At 41.8% G+C, this 16,866-nt stretch overlaps 1 long non-coding RNA gene across 3 annotated transcripts in view; it reads right to left on the bottom strand.

The window, feature by feature from the left end:
- LOC121076304 overlaps positions 1–16,866 on the bottom strand; it is a 129,653-nt gene that overhangs the window by 4,359 nt on the left and 108,428 nt on the right. Inside the window, exon 7 of one of the 3 annotated variants that reach the window (XR_005823450.1) lies at positions 5,989–6,948. The exons of the other annotated variants lie outside the window; for them this stretch is intronic. This is a non-coding gene — a long non-coding RNA (uncharacterized LOC121076304). Of the gene's footprint in view, positions 1–5,988; positions 6,949–16,866 lie in introns of those variants that run through there. 3 annotated transcript variants of the gene reach the window in all.

Below are 16,866 nucleotides of genomic sequence, written 5' to 3'. Positions count from 1 at the left end.
CTTGAATGAAAATTAGCAAAGACTAACAGTTCTCAGTCAAGGCTCTTCTGTGGGATCATACCTAGCTGTTAAAGCTGTTTTGTAACTTTTGCCAGTAGCTGACCTTGCCATTGGCAAAGGCAGACCATGAGCTAACTGGTTCGCTTCTGTAGCTGTATCACAGCCATTAGCATGTCTATTCCTGCACAAAACTGGATGGCTGCCTAAGAGAAGAAAGGTGGCAACTCGATTTTAATTTGGGACACTTTAAGCATAGCCTTACTTCTCAAATCTTTGATTTACAATACTGGTCCCACATGAGGAAAAAAAATAATCAAAAGTAGACCAGAGCAGATGACTCACAGAAGCAATGCAATGCTAGCTGTACCTTCCCTTTCTGTGCCATGAATATCCATGTGATTACTCTGATTTCCTCAGGAATACGTATTGGTCAATTAACAGCTTGAGATTTTTTTTGTTACGGACTAGTGGCAAATTTTTATAATCAGGCCGTGCTGTATAACCATGAATGACTATTAGTCACAGGTTATTGTGCCTGGCCAATGATTAGGTGAGCGAGAAGCACTTCCAATATTAATGCTCTATGTGAGAATTGATTTCTGTGAAAGCTGGTGCATGCAGCTCTGACATTCAGTCTCTGTCACTGGTAGCACGGGTGAAATACTGATTCCATCAAATGTGATGGCAGAGCTGCATGGGGCCAGGCCTTCACCCTCCATCACTTAGACATTCCCAGGAAGTAAATGCTAAGAAGGTGTGAGCAAGGCCATAGCAAAATGGGATGCACGTCTGCAGGAAGGCATTTTCTGTAACAGGACACAGCCCCGACATCATCTCTGGCCATGTATGTTCGATACGGAGATCAGGGCTTCAGAGTAAGAAAAATGCCTGTGTGGGAACAGTCTGCTTTTCCTGCTTTTGGAGGGGTTTCCAGCAAGTGCTCTAATGGGAGCTGAACAGGCCTGCTTAGGCCAGCTGAATTTTTGTATGCAGAATCCTCTCACCATCCTCAGACCACAGTGTATGGTTGTAAGTTTGCCTGGCTTGAAGTTTTCTGGGGAAGTCCGTCATGTGACGGACTGAACTGTGACATTTGGCTCCAGGCACCAAGCTCCCAGGCACAGCAGGCAACTGTATAAAGGTTCCCCAAGCACACTGAGGTTCGTCTGTGTGGAGCTGCTCATGATAATGGAAGCCAAAGAGGCTGTTCTGAGGGCATTTCACTTCCACTGGTAACATCCCAGGTACAGACAATCAACATATCAAAAATCTACTCAGGTATTCAGGAAATCACTGAACTGAATTGAGAACCTGAACTGAAAGACAGTAAAAATGATTACTCATCCTTAAAATCCCTTCTAGGAGAGCCTTCAGATCAAGCAGGTCATCTTACATAAAGGTAAAGTCTTCCTTCTCCCCAGACTAAGGTGAGTTTGCTTAGCCAACTACTATTTTTATTGCAGCATGTATTTCTCTTTGACATACATAGAGTGCACATCTCAAATAGTCCTTCACTGTTCAGATCCTGGAGGATATCAGCTGATCCTAATGCACAACGTACCACTCACCATGTGAGTCTTTCATCTGAAGTGACATCACGATCAAAGGCAAGGTTATACGGAGTGCAACACACTGTGAGAAAGACACATGGTGTTTCAGAGCTGCTTCATTACTGGGATGGGTAGTTCAGAAAGCACTTGAAAATGACATTTTACTATACGTTAAATGTTCCATATTATAAGCATTCCTTGCTAGGTCCTGCTGCTTCAGTTCAACTGCAGTACTTGGTAAAAGGCTGGCCTCCACAGGAACAGCACTCCAGCTAGAATTTCTCCCCGTACTCTAAGGCAGGGGATGTGCCATGAAAGGCTCTGACTGCATAAGATATTCCAGACCAGGATGGACAAAATATCACATAGGACACAAAGCAAGATCAGGAGGCAAAAATAGACTTTTTGTCACATTCCAGACTAAAAACCACTTAAAAACCTGTCATCTCAGTTTGGTAGGGGGAAGAAAATATCTGCCCTGAAACTAGTTGACAGAATGGACAGCTTTATGATGTTGGCTTCTAACAAAATCTTGCACAAATGCCACACAGTATTAACAGTGTCAGCAGTTTCTATGTAAATCCAGTTCTGCATTCTTTATAATTCTTGTGTTCTCTAAAATATAGTTTCACTTGTCCCATCTGGGATCATAACTAACCTGTCTTGAGACCACATTTTGGTATTTTACTCCTTATTTGTTTTTTCATAAAATGCCAATGAAGCCTTCTCCTCTCCCTGGCTGCTGCCTAGTAGCATGTTTTAGCCCCACTCCTCTCTGTTTCAGACCCAAGGTCAAGCTGTGGCAGGGGAACCCAGCTCCAGAAGCCAGACTGCACCTTTGCTGTCCCGTTTGCTGTGAGCCTCCAGGCTCACCACAGCATGAATAACAAGATGGAGCCATCTCCAGAGAAGTCTATTAGCTCTTTCCTATCTAGCATGGGCTCCTCCATCTCATCTATGTAACTTGGGTGTTCACATTTGTAACTCTGAAAATTTTCCCCAGATACCCATCAAACACCCATAAGTAGCTCATGTATAATAGCATCAGGCAGAGCAGTGGGGAGAGAGACTCACACTGAACCAGGAATATAAAAGCAACTCTGGAAAACCGGTAGAAACCAGGATGAGCTATGTGTCTGAATACCACTCGTGCCTTTGAAAATCCCTTCAGCTGTTACGCGCATTTAATCCTCGCTCTCTGTTAACAAAGACGCCAGCTATGATGTGCAGGCACAGGGAAGAACCATGGCACCTCTGGAAAGCATACCATATCCCATAATTCCAACCTGAAGAAGCTACAGACACCGACTAGCTAAACCTCATGATGAAGACAGGGTTTCAACCAATAACCACAGACCTACGAAGTCCATGGTAACTCATTTAAGTATTTCTGAACTATCCAAATTTGCAGAATGTGTTTTCATTTGGGGGGTTATTTTCCTACTTGGATTGCTTTGCTGTTATGGCTGTTGTTTTAAAATAAAGCAATTCTGGAATGTTAATAAGTCTATGTGGATTTTTTTTCCCCAAGAATATTACACAAGTTGACATTAACTGCACAAGCCCGAACTCAGTTTCTGTCTGATTTAATAAATTTATGCAAGTCAACCAGCAATATATATATTTTTAATTAACCCTGGAGGTTAAATGGAAGTTTACTAAAATCAGAATATGTTAAATGAATAATTTCTCTTGGCTTCTTTCAGGAAGTCTCTATCTTAGCCCAATAATCAGTTCAGCTGCAAAGAGATCAATAAGGTCTTTCAATTCACTGAGTAGAAGGCATACATTAAAAAGTTGGTAACAAACAAGGTAGACTGGAGAAGATATTACATCCTATTATGGGTTTTTTGACACTAAATCTATCTGCTAAAAATTCTTTAGAAAAGGTTACTGCCCATACAGTAATGTTGCCAAATGGAATAATTTGTTAGCATTACTTGAGAAGATTTCCTGGCATTTATCCATAAACACAAGTCTTGTCTGTTAAATCCTCCTTACAGAAGAAACCAGAGTTTTAATCCTGAGGCCAAAAATAGTTTCAGAAACCAAACATTGCTGGGTCTTCCCATCCCATAAATGGACAAAGCAGGTTATCATTTCCTAGGCTATAAAATCCCAGTTAAGAATATGTTCCTTCCTCATTAAGGAGACTCCCAGCCTATCAGCTCATCAGCTACAGCGTGCACAGCCCCAGACACACAGCCCACACCTCTTGGCCACTTTTATTAGGAAGATGTCTCCACAGAGCAATGGGCACTTGCTAGCTCGAGGAGTGGTCACTCAGGACAGTTCAGTGTGGGTCGTGCTTGTGAGCAAACACTAAATTCAAGGTGACTTAGTCTCACAGAATTACATGGAACAGTATAAAACCCTCCAGTTGCATCCTTTTTTCTTTTTTTTTTCTGTAATTATACTGATAGCTTGAGATCATTACAGATAGCCATCATCATATTTCCATCAATCTCTTAAATCAAACCTGCAAACGAACTTAATGACAGAGCACCCACAGCAGTGCACTGGAGCTTAGCTGCGTAGCTCCCAGCAGAGCAAGCGTTTCCCCATCCATCGCAAGAGGCAGAGTTAATGTGCAAGAAGAATTTCATGCTGCAGAATTCCCTCCATGGATTTAAATCCTCAGAGAGAAAACTCTTGGTTTATTCTCATGATATTTCTGTAGAACAGAAATCACCTGGTAAATTACATCTGGTCATGTTAGGTGGTGATTGCCAACAGTGGTTGGGTTCTCATCACAGTCCCAGAGCTTTCCTCAGTGGCCCCATTTTGTTCTTGTTAAGCAAACAAGACTAGCACTCAGAAAAGTGCTCAAAGTAAAGCGCTTTATATTAGGTGCCTGACTGAAATAAGCATTTCAATTACATTCATTAAGGAAGTTATTACTTGTTAATTGAATAGCAACAGACTGCTAAGGATCACTTATTGAGGTCTAATAAGTATGTAAGAGCGAAATCTACTCTTCATGTAATTCCATCAGCAATAAACTAGTGTAATTAGCTTCTTACTAACAAACTTAAATTGTGGGGAATGTTGAGGCAGATAATTGGCACTTAGGAAGATACCTATAGTAAGTTAGTGCAGTATCAATTAACGTATTTACTAAATGGCAGTTTAAACTCTGAACAAATAATTGATACCAATGTGTTGTGGGTTACTTGGTTAAATGCTATTTAAATGCTTAACCTGTCATATTCGAAAAAAAATAAAGCAAGTCCTCTGTTCTTTTCTAAAATTACTACATATGCCTCATTACCAGTTGTATAACCTATGGATTACTTGCAATAACTGTCAGTAAGGACTCTGGGGTGCTGGCTATACACAGAGACCTGTGGGTGATTCAAGGAGATATTTGCCTGTCGACTCAGGAGCCTCTTTACCTCTGATACCTCAGTCCCTCACTGTATGACGGTTATTTAGCAACTCTTTCCTGTGAACTGTGCTTCTAGAGGAGTGCAAGTCCAGCTAATCCCTACTCCTTGCACTTAAGTAGACTCAGCCACCACAGGACCTCACCCCCTTTCCAGTTTGATCAAATTTAAGATCATGCCTCATAACGGGGAAGTTTCATTTTATAGATCAAGCATCTGAGGCACCAAAACAGTAACTTGACTTGCCCAAAGGTGACTCAGAAAGTTCACAGTAGCTCTGGGATCGATGCCTTCCCCGGAAGCTAGTACATATGAGATACCTTTCTATGCTGTTTGGACTCTGTAACCAGCCTGAGCTGATGAAACAAGGTAAACGTCAGTAATTGTCTGGTGGGAACGAGAAGCAGCAGAACTGACCCTTCATGTCTGGTCTTTTATCTTATCATGGCTCCGTCTTTTCCTCCAAATATTTTCCAGATGTTCTTGAAAGGCTCTGCCTCCCTGTTTGAAACGGAAATCCCTCTATTTGACATGCAGTTTGGTTGCAGGAAATAAAATAATTTGCTGTAGCACAGAGATTATGGAGGAATTCTGTTTGTATGCAGACCTCGAGTCCTCACTCCCAGCGAGGAGCTGTCTTGGGAGCAGCGGTAGAAGGGGAAGGTAAGAAACACCCACTTCAGGAAGTGGATCCAGCCCTTGGTGGCAGAGGGAATGGTCTAGCGAAGGTGTTTGGAGAGGAGGCAGAGGCACGCATGGAGGGGGGATGCTGCCAGGCAGAAACCAGGCAGGAGAAGGGAGGACAGCAGTGAGAATCCCCTACTGGGCATGCCAGGGTGTGGGGCAGACAAGGAGGGAGGCAAGAGGCATACAGAGCTGCGCTCTGGGAGCCTGGAAGAGAAGGGCAGGAGAGCCAGGAAAGAGGAACCTGTTGGCAAGGGCAGTATTGCCATTTTAAGAGTATCTGTGCAAACCAATTTTAGAAACTTCTATTTTAAAACAGATTCTCTCCTCCCCCCTTCCCACACAAACAAACACACACTGATCCATCATGTGGAAATACTTCAGACTCATCTATTTAAAAAAATTGACAGCATATCCCTGTCAGCTAGGAGTGTGATATTTTTTCAGCTATGCCAGCAAAAGCTCTAATGTAGACACAGCTGTAATATGAGCAAAAGGGGAAAAAAAAGTTTCTTTTTGCCAATACAGCTTCTTTTGCTGAGGCAACTGATACAAGTTATATTTTTGCAGCCTTTTTCCTAGTATAAGCTTCTGCAGAGTGACTGCACTGTCAGTGCAGCTATGCCTGAATAACTAGGTTGGAAAAAAAGTGTCCACAAGGCCTTAAATTGTGTTGGAGAAAGGACAGCACCTAGCACTGTGAAATCCTGTTAGTGTCTGGAGTTCGTAGGTATAGATGCAATACAAATACAAAATAATAATGAATTCTGAGCCCAACTTTTCCAAGCCCCAGAGGAATGACAGACAAATTCTTCTCACTTCCCCAACCTTTCTAACAAGCTGCTCCAACCCACTGCAGCATTGCAGGTAATCAATGTCTGCTTAAAGTAAATCATATCTCAAAACTTAGAGGTGGCTCAGTGTCCCAGAAAGCCTTGGGAAGTTGAGAAGTGTGGGAAGGACTTTTCTGTTCTGTATGAATGGAACAAAACTTAAGTATTTGGGGGAAAGGCAATCTCAAATAATAAATAATGCAGAAACTCCAACATACCTTGTAAAGCTTCAGTGCCCTTATAATTTAATGTTTGAAATGCTATGCTATTCCTTCGGAAGCCTTTTCTCTCTCCACTGCTGATGATGGTCTGTCTTCTTAGACACTTGAATAATGTCTCTCTTCCTCTTGTATCATCTTCCTCATGCATAGCAATGCTAATAATCATGCAGCTTTCAGTGACATTTTTCTTCCTTTAAATGAATGCCAGGTTTTATGCAGGGCTGTTCTGTTCAGTGCCTTGCCTCCTGCATGCGTCTTTCACTGTGCAGTGTACCTGTGTACATACAAATCTCTATTTACGCTGCCCATTAGGAGCTGTCCATGTTCCATTTAGCAGTGTGCAGAAGAATCAGACTAATTGATTACCTATATTGTATAAATTGCAGCAAAGCACAAATGATACAATCAAGATTAGCTTGTTGCTATTATGTTGAATATTGTACAAATATATATGTAAGCATAATCCCTTCCGAAAGAACTTGTACCATCATTAACTAGGGACCCTTTGCATGTGAAATGGACTTGATACCCAGGAGATTATACAGTGGATAATACTATGTGCAATCATGTAGAAGAATATATTTTATACTACCTGACCACCATGGAGTTTTGCAGTTTTTCCTCAGAGATGAACTCAGATTCTATCACCTCCTAAATGTAATAATGTAAATATGGACAATAGATAAGTATTAAGCTCATTTGTCAGGGGGAACTAGGCAATTTATCTCAGGTCATGAATCAAGAAAGGACCAAAAATGCAAATAGAATCCAAAATTTAACTGTTAGTCCAGTCCTTTTACTAGTAGGGAACACACTAATGTGATTTGTGCTTCTAAGTTATTTTTAAGCACCTTCACAGTCATCATTAAATGTTAAAAGGATCTTGTATCTTTTGGAGAGGGTGCAGTTGAAGATCCTGGCTGTTTCCAAAGCTTCCTGAAATAGAAATCCTCATGTGTAAATGACCAATATAGAATTTCAAATGCATTTTATATAAATAATTCTTGTAGGAACCCTGGACTAAAATCTTTCTGATAGCTTTGATACAAGTGCACAGTTGGTCTATGAACTTGCAGCCATCGCAAAGAGTAATCACATTAATCTGAACGCTATTCCAAGGCAGCTGACAAAGAAATGAACACCAAACCAGCCAGCTCACGGCCCTCCTGCCTATTTAACCAGTCCTCCTGCTGCACTTCATGTTATCACTATAAAATCCAGAGAGAAATTTTCCGTCTAAATACAGTCTTGAAACAGTCATATCCCACGTTCACAGAAACAGTCATACACTATTAAATATAAGAAGGAAATGATAAGCAAGAGCTTAGAACAAAGGTGAAACATGCAGACACCTTCAGAACATTGAACATGATTACAGAAAATGCTATCATTCGCTTTTCCTTTGAATTGATGTTAACAAGTAAAGCATTTTACTTGTCTTTGTTTACTGGGAGAACATAAATACTGCATGAAGTACATCTTCCTGCCAGCTAAGCTTTGTCTACAGGATGGCAGTTTGTTCTAACTATGTTTATACTTTTGAAGACTTGAAAGCTCAGTGGTTGAGCAGGAACAGTTTGGAATGCTATATACATGTGAAATGTTTTTCATTAAGTAAGTACTTGAGAAAATCTTGAATGTCTCAGCCTTACATTGCCCAAGGATTTGCAGCACAGGTCAACAAGATGTACTTCCAAAACACCTGAAACATCATGGGAACCAACATGCTATTTGAAATAGCAACTTCCTATGGGATTTAGAGCCACCTTTTCCTTGGATGGTGAGACGCATCTAGTAAGAAGATCAGAAAAGCACCCAGCTCTTCCTGAGGTGCTAATGCACTACTAGGCAATCCAGTAATGTCCTGCTTAGGACTTCCAGTTGTTCCAGCTTCCTTAATTTTGTCCACAGAAGCACCTGCCACTCACATGCTGAGCGAGTGCTCACAATCCTGCAGACTTCTGCCTTCAGTGATATGGTGCCCCATACTCTGGTGTTGCAACACCAAACTTCCCAGTGCTGGGGTCCTGGTGGCACCTTCCTGGCATGGGTTTGTTGTACTCCAGAAAATACAGCATAGACAGACAGTGCTGTATTAAAGATAAGAATGTCTATTTGCTCCATGGGGCCGTACAGCTAAGTCTGGGGAAATTTTGTATGCAAAACTTCAGGTTGTCTCCGTATGCCAGCATAGCTATGGTGTTAGGTGTGCTCCTTACGGCTATTGTTGCAGAGCAAATATTAAGTAGTGTTGCAGGGGAAGTGCCTTGCAGTATTGTGTGCTATTTAGTGAGGATAGAAAAAGCCCTGTCCTTACTCTCCCACCAGGCAAATGTAGGGACTTCTGCCAATTCAACACGAGCTGATCTAAAGTTAACTGTTTCAATCTGGGCTGGGCTGGGCTGGTTCTGCCTCCGAAGCTGCAAACTGGCTGGAGACCCACTGTTAGGACCTACAGATTGAGAGGAAACTGGAATAGTTTCCACTGGTTTTGTGCAAAGGCTGAGCCCAGCCTGTGAAAGAAACGACAGCACAGTATCAAAACATATCTTTCAATCAGCCCAAGGAAAAAATGCCCTGTGTGCTTCTGTTTTACTTGAACTTCCCAACTCTGATTTCTCATTTTTTATAGATGCAGAACAAGGAAATGATATACTTAAGAGTGGTTGCTGAGTCTGGCTAATACAAGCTAGGCTGTGCTCTATAGATTAAGGAATGAAATATTAGTATCAAGTACCACCATGCAGCATGTAACATCTGGGAAAAAGTCATAGAGCAATTTTCATGATTTTTATAGGAGAAGAGAAAACTGCAAATGGTAGAAGGTAGAAGAGGGAATTCTAACAGATTGTACATTGTCAGGGACTCTCTTTCCAGCTGTAGCAAACCTGATAATAAAACACACCATCACCTCAGAGCTCAAACACCAGCAGAAACAAGGCAGTCCCCATGGAGAGCTTCCATGCATGACGGGCTTTAAAAATGGTAGATCCCTACAGATAAGAAGCAGTCTGGATGCTTTGGAGAAAGCCTGAAAACATTTAAAGGACCAAAGCATAGACTTAAGTGAGAGTTTCCCTTTTTTTGTTTCCTTGGGGAGCAGTTTTCCTGGGTTTGTGTATTAAAAACACATAAATAAATAAATAAATAAATAAGAGAGAGAGAGGGCAAACACTTATGAGAAAAGCAAAAGAATATCCTCGATAAGCATATATGCTTAGGCGAATATAATGGAGATGATTAGAAAGCAAAAACAAAGGAGACAGGAGGAATTCTACAGACAAAATGTTCTTGACTGGCTATGGAGAAAAAAATCGTGAGCTGCAAAACAGCAGCCCCTGTTATTTGCAAACACGTACCAAGGAGGCTGAGAATAGATCCAATGACAGCTGCAGCCTAATTGATAGGAGACTCGCCTAACAGGTTGTCAGACTGCTGCATGGCTTGAGTCCAGGCCACGTAGCTGGAGGCGCAATGTTAGAAACACTGACAAACGTTTACTAAAAATAAATTAAAAAATATTCCAGGGCAAAGGGAAACATGGCTCCAAGTGACTACTTGCAAAATTGCGTTAGATCTCTAGGAAAGAGTAAAGTAAGCGGCAGAACGTGTGAGAGTCCCCCCGGGGCCCGCAGGACAGACTCAGGCAGCCGGCCAAGGCACTCCAGGATTGTGCTGCCTGTCAGGAGCATTGGCTCAGGGTGTACTGAGAGCAGACCTCCGCTGAAGCAATGAAAATAACCACCAGATCAGCAAAGAGCAAATCGAGAGAGTTGACTAGCTGCAGAAGAAAATTGTATTTGATCTATAGAGATGGATTTGTTTAATGGTAGGAAGGAAACCACAGAGGCGAGGCTCTGAACTCTTCCATTACCTACCAGGAAAAGGATGTATGGCTTCCTTGGCTGGTGGGGATGGGAAGCACTGAAAGAGTTGAAAGTGGCTTAGGTACAGCCCTCAGCCCATCCCATGTGACACATTCTTAGCCAGAGTGTCACATTTAGGATTCTTTGAACATATTCAGCTACATGCTAGGACAGAAGGCTTAAAAGCATCTTTGGTCTTGAGCTCCCAAGTCAGCAATGCAGCCAACCAAGCTGCAGAGCAGACAGGAGAACAAGAGTATGCTAAAGCAGGAGAGGGGGGAAGAGAAACCATATGGATGAAAGTCTGTTAGGAATATGAAGGCTGCTCTCTTTGAAGGAGATCCAACCTTGGTAAAGCTGGGACTCTATGTGGGAGGGAAACAATCTTCTGAAGGTAACACTTGATATTTTAATCATCACCTAGGGCAGAACTATTACTGTGCATGTGTGCACAGCGGGACCTTGAGCCATGGGTACACAGTTCCTCTGGATTTATTAGCACTACTAACCAGACAAGCAATATGTTGATGCCTGAGGAGGGCCCTTCCACAAGCAAGGGGAACAGAGCAGAAAAAAATGGTGCTGATGGACCAGTTTATCTTCAGCTGATTTCCAGCTCTCCTCATTGACTCAGGGTTACTCTACTTGACATCTCTCAGTCAATCTCTAGTAATAGTAACAATGATCAGTAAATTAGCACCTTCAGAATTAAGTCCTAAAATACTTCTTTAATTCCTATGGCAAGGAACTTCAGAATGAGCACTTTCTTTATTTGGTCACATCATCAGATTCATTTCTGTTTCTGAGAATGCCCAGAGAGGTTGTGGAATATCTATAAGCAATGTTTTGCAGAAATAAGCAAGTGGCTTTACATAACAAATAAACTCATAAACTTCCTAGCCTTTGCACACTGCAAAACAAAGGCAAAATAAACAAAGGAATCATTTGTCCCTCTCTTCTTTATGGAAAAGTGACTTTAGGTCTTTATGATCCCTGAATTAAAACTCAGAGGGCACTTTTTTTTCCACATCACCATACAGAGGTCTAACCCAGGGCCACCATGAAAATTAATGGTGCAGCCACATGGCTAACAACTCTCCAGAGTACTTTCAATATATGCTTCTCAGCACTTAGCAAATCTGTGGGCAGACTCATTACAGGAGAATGAGACAGCTATTCACAAACCAGGGCAGTCTGGATGAGGGGAGTTCACCGCAGCCAAGGGTGCTGCTACATGAGAGCGTGGCACTGTCAGAAATGAGTTGCAGAAGCAGGTTTCTGCAGCATTCTCTGAAATCCCAGCCTGCTCATGGCAATCTTCCACCAAAGAGCAACTATTAGCGGACTCTTCTCGTTCATTAGGCCAGTTCTGCAACACTGCTACCAGTATGGGTAATAGGGAATAACAAATAAACTCAGAACAAGGATCATGAAACACAAAGTTAGTAATAAGGAGAGCCAAAATTCTCAAGAGGTTTGTGCTTGGTGTGTGCATGTGTACAGTACAAATATCCAGTTTATGCATGCAGACAGATCAGAAGTCTTTCTGATAACTACAGCAGGAGGTGAGCCTATTTCCAAGCTTTAACACCAAGCATCTCTGGATTGTGCACATCAAATTAAGAAAATAAAATCACTCAATACTCTGCTAAACATTCACCAGAACTGGCTTAAGATATTAGCTACCTTGTCTCCTATTAGCCATAATGAAAAGTCATCCCCTGGACTACAGGAAGTGTGAAATCCAGTTCAGGCTTAGCCTTCTGTTTCATAAGGCCCAGTACTCAATGTTACTCAAAGTTCAAGGTGCTATGTGAAAGAAAAGACTCTAGACAGAAACACTGGGTTTGTATTATTTGTGAAATAAGTGCTCTGAAGAGCATACCTGCATTGCATTACTGCAACAGTCTGTGCTTGCACTAGAAACAAAGCGTCTCAATTTTTCATACAGAAAATGTTTACCCCTTATAAAAGACCCTATAACAGACTGGGTGAAATTTAGAAGCACAATGCCCTTATTGACTTTAATAGAAACAGGACTGAGCTCTGTAATCAGCTTTTATTTAAGGCAGATCTACTCTTTTATACTGTATTTTTGTAACTTCACTAGACCTTAGAAAGCATTAACCTGTTTTGAATTCACAACACTACTCCTTAAATAGTGGACTCTCACCCCAGAGACTTAGGACACTGAAACACTGACCTCCTGCATCCAGTGATTTTGATCATGAGTTTGCATCCCAGAAGTGCAGGTCAGGTTTAGATCTCAGCTCAGTATATGAGCACATAGTGGGAGTGAGGAGTTATTTTCTAGGGCACATGAGTCAAATGCTCCATGCTGATAGAGAAAATGGTATGGTTACAGAATGGAAAGGAGTAGCTGCTTCTTTACAGCCAGCCCACTTCAACAGAAACCTCTGCAGGAAATAATGTAGAATCACTTTCTTAGTGAGCAAACCACTGAATGATCTTGCTTACTGATGGGGAGAAAGAGATGGGAGGTAGCAGAGCACAGGAGTATTCAAATGCAGTTTGGGGTTTTACAATAAAAACAACTTTCTGCTTTTAAATGGAACAATCTGTAGTTAGCCCATCTCCCCAGACAGCAAAATCAGAATTTTTGAAATGCCATAAATAATTCATAAATTACATCTGTGTCATCCCATGAAGCTCGTCTAGCCACAGTGTTCAAAATTCGTAAAAGAAATGAGAATATCAGAAGGAGATCCAAAGCCCCACACCAACTACCATAGTGAACATCAGCAAAGAAGCCCGTTTGAGACTTCATCCCCTGTTGGAACATAAATCCTGAGCAAAGGCTGCAGGCATCTCCAGCAGGGCTTCAGCACCCCAAATGGCACAGCCATCATCATATAGTTGAACTTTTAATATTTTTATACTAGAACTTCTAAGCACCCATCTGCTCTAGCTGTGCAACCAACCAGCATTTGACTCACCTTTCAGGTAAAGATGAGTTGTCCTTACTCTGGTCTCAGGACTACGGTCATTTATAACTCAAATTCAAATAATTTGATTTTCAGTTACCATTATTCAAGGCTGACATACAGCAGGTATTGGATGTATACATCAAGGCCGTTTGTTGACCAGTCCTGATGCTGTTCAACATAGCAACAGAATTGCTCGAGAACATCTTTGCAATTTGAGACCTGCAATCAGGGTCATACTTTTTTTGAGACCTTCAGCAGAGTCATAATTTCCTTCTGCTACAATGCTAAAACTCATCTTTGGGGGATAATATACAGGCCAAGACTGCAAAGACCTCCCCAGAACCAGTCCCTACCATCCCTTCCACACATATTTCCAACATTGAAAACACATCCCAGCAGAGATGACAACAGCAACAACAACAAAACAATTCCCCACTGTGAAAACCCTACACAATCCTCCTTAGCTCAAGTGACCACTGTGTGGGGAGGTAATATACAATTCATTAGCTGTTGGTGACAAGTAACACTTTCAGGCACTACTTGGAGGTAAACGGAGTATGGGTGAGAAAGCGATAGAGCAGGGCAATGCTGCCATATCCTGCAACATTACTAGCATGATGCTCTACCTCTGTCCTTTAGCGTTTTTTAGGATCAATTCCTCAGGTCTTACTAAAGCAAACTGGCCATGAAATCAAGCCAAAATCAAGTCCTCACTCACCATCAGGAACATTTCCAGGTACACACACTTTCTTCCAACAAGAGGAAGAAGCTCTTTACAACCAAGGACACCAAAAGGAGAGCCCCAAGGGGCAGCCCCAGCTGCCGGGCAGCCCAACCAGCGAGCCAGAGTCAGCTTTGCTCTTGCTATTTTGCACCACTGCAAAGGCCTCACAGAAGATATTGGGCAATGCTGCTCAGGGCCTTTCATCATTGAACTACAGTCGAGTACGAAATGAAAAAAGTTATAGATTGTCTGTCAATATTTTGGCACTAACTGGATTCAAAGAGTTTTTGTTTGGCTGCTGTTCACCGCTCCCCAATTAGTGGTTTTGCTAATCACGTGAATAACAGTTGTATTGTCAAGAAACATTGTTAAATCTGTCGGTTTAAATAAAGACCTTGTTAATCCCCAAAGCCACGGAAAACAGGCAGGTCACATGTTGCAGGGGAACCTTTTGTACTTTAATGCTAGCGGGAAGTAATGCTTTACCTGAATTAGCTGATACCAGGGCTCTTCTTGTTCAAAATGTTCAGCTAGGAACTATCACACTCACAGGTGCTGCAAAACCTGAGATCGCAGGCTGGTTGCCAAATTTCAAGTGCCACATGAAAAGATGGATATTAAGCATATGTGATAAATAGCAGTAAGACAACCTATATCTTAAAAGACACAATTAACAGTCCATTAATGAACAAGTTGTTACTGTTATTATTTACTGAAAGCAAACACTGCGGTACAACACAAAGGGAGATAGGAAGATGTACTCCTTTCCCCAGTGAGTTACAGAGTAAACATTTGATCTTCTGGCTTCACTGGAGAACTTGAAGGGACTGCTGAAAAAGTGACTGGCATTTGGTGGAGACCATGCATGGAAGAATCCAGTAGCAAAGCGTGCCTTGGAAAGTTGAAAACCAGATGTAGCAATGATATATCTGCCGAAACCTTCAATACACAGCAATCATAGCCAGATACACTTAACCTGGTGAGAAATATAAAGCACTGACAAAACAAGCCTTAAACTTTGTGAGCGGACAGATGAGCCCTTGCTGGTCCACCTGGTCCAGTTTACTAGCTTTTAACACCTGCACTTGTAAGCCTTCGGAAGGCGCGGGCTGGCTGACTTTAAGAAGAGTGCTCAAGACAGACTTTAACAAGCAGAGCAGTAATATCCCCCAAACCTATTTCCCAACAGGATCATCAACTAAACCTTTTGCTTGGTTCTATTTCAACAGGGTCACCTGACAGAAGAACAGCACAGAGGGGTAGTAAAGAAAAGGTGAACAAGAAATTGAGGTCCCTTCTGCATAGCCTTAGCAAAGTCCTCTGCTCTTGTGTGGTTTTTGTTCTCCATTAGCAAACAAGGACCAGCAAGAAGGAGGAAGCTCTGTGGGATAACCCAGTAAGAAAGCAGTCATTTTCAGGTGTCCCACAGATGGAAGCATACAGTAACATACCCACTTTAACATACAAAGTTTAATTTTGTTTCAAATGTTTTTTTGCTGTCTACCACAACACTAATATGATGGATCACCATCTTGACACATGAATTCATTCCATCATTCTAGATTACAGTGGTACCTTATTATGTATAGTATGACAACTCAGTCATAACCTTCTGAAAATAATGACTATATTTCCAAAAAAGACTCCCCAAAAATAAAAGATAAAAAACATTATTATTGAAGTGATTTTCTCCACATGTGTCAATTCACTTAATCCTGTGTACAGTTCAGGAAGATTTAATCCTTGTGCATATTTCCAATTCAGCAATATCACCCTTTTAGCTATTGCATTTGCTCTTATTAGAAAATTTCCCCTGTGGATCATTTATATTCAAGAGACTATTCAGGTCACCCAGTGCAAATATTTTTGGATCGCTGGTGATGTCATCATCCAGAATCATATTCACTTTACTTCTCCCATTCCCAGAATGAATTTACTATGTATGGGATGCTGGAAAAAGCTCTTGTTCTCATTCGTCTCATATTTAACTGAAGAAGCAAACCAGAAAATAAATGAAGTCTGATTTGCATGAAATTGTGCATTCAGTACCACCGTGTTGAACAAGAGCACAGACATTCTTTGAGTTCTGTCATGTCTTGCTTCTATATTTAATTCTCCTCCTTGGCACCTTCTGTTGAATTAAGGTAATGATACAGTAAGGTTTCCATAACTTAGTATTTGTCACTTTACCAGGCTACTAACCCCACCCTACTAATAGCACCTTTCTTCTATCTGCAGATGCTGCATTTGTGTCTATCAGTACTTACAATCCTTAACAACCAAATCCTGTTGAAAAAATCCACAGAAAGACAGAAAGAAGGGAAACATCCTCACTGTTGGCTTCCCAGCTGAGAGCAGCACTGTATTGTATTTTGCAGCTCCTGCTTCAAACAGAGCACATTGTGCTGCTTTGCTCACGGTGCACTTTGATCCCCCAGGCTGAGCAGTGCCTTGCTCAGCTGCTTCCAAACTCTTCTACAGTGATAGCCCCAGACAAGCCTCTCTCCAGGAATCAGCCAAGTGAAAGATCAAAGCCAGAAAATTGCCCTTGTTTCTAATGCTCTTCCTGCATTTAACACTTTGAGCGCTCCCCCCCAGGCACCCGAGAGGCCTCTCTGGCTCCTCCAAGTAGGAGGACCTGGAGCCTGAAGTCC

The sequence above is a fragment of the Cygnus olor genome, chromosome 11, assembly GCF_009769625.2.
Source record: "Cygnus olor isolate bCygOlo1 chromosome 11, bCygOlo1.pri.v2, whole genome shotgun sequence".
In the NCBI taxonomy this organism is placed as follows: domain Eukaryota; kingdom Metazoa; phylum Chordata; class Aves; order Anseriformes; family Anatidae; genus Cygnus; species Cygnus olor.
This window is presented reverse-complemented; position numbering and strand designations above follow the sequence as displayed.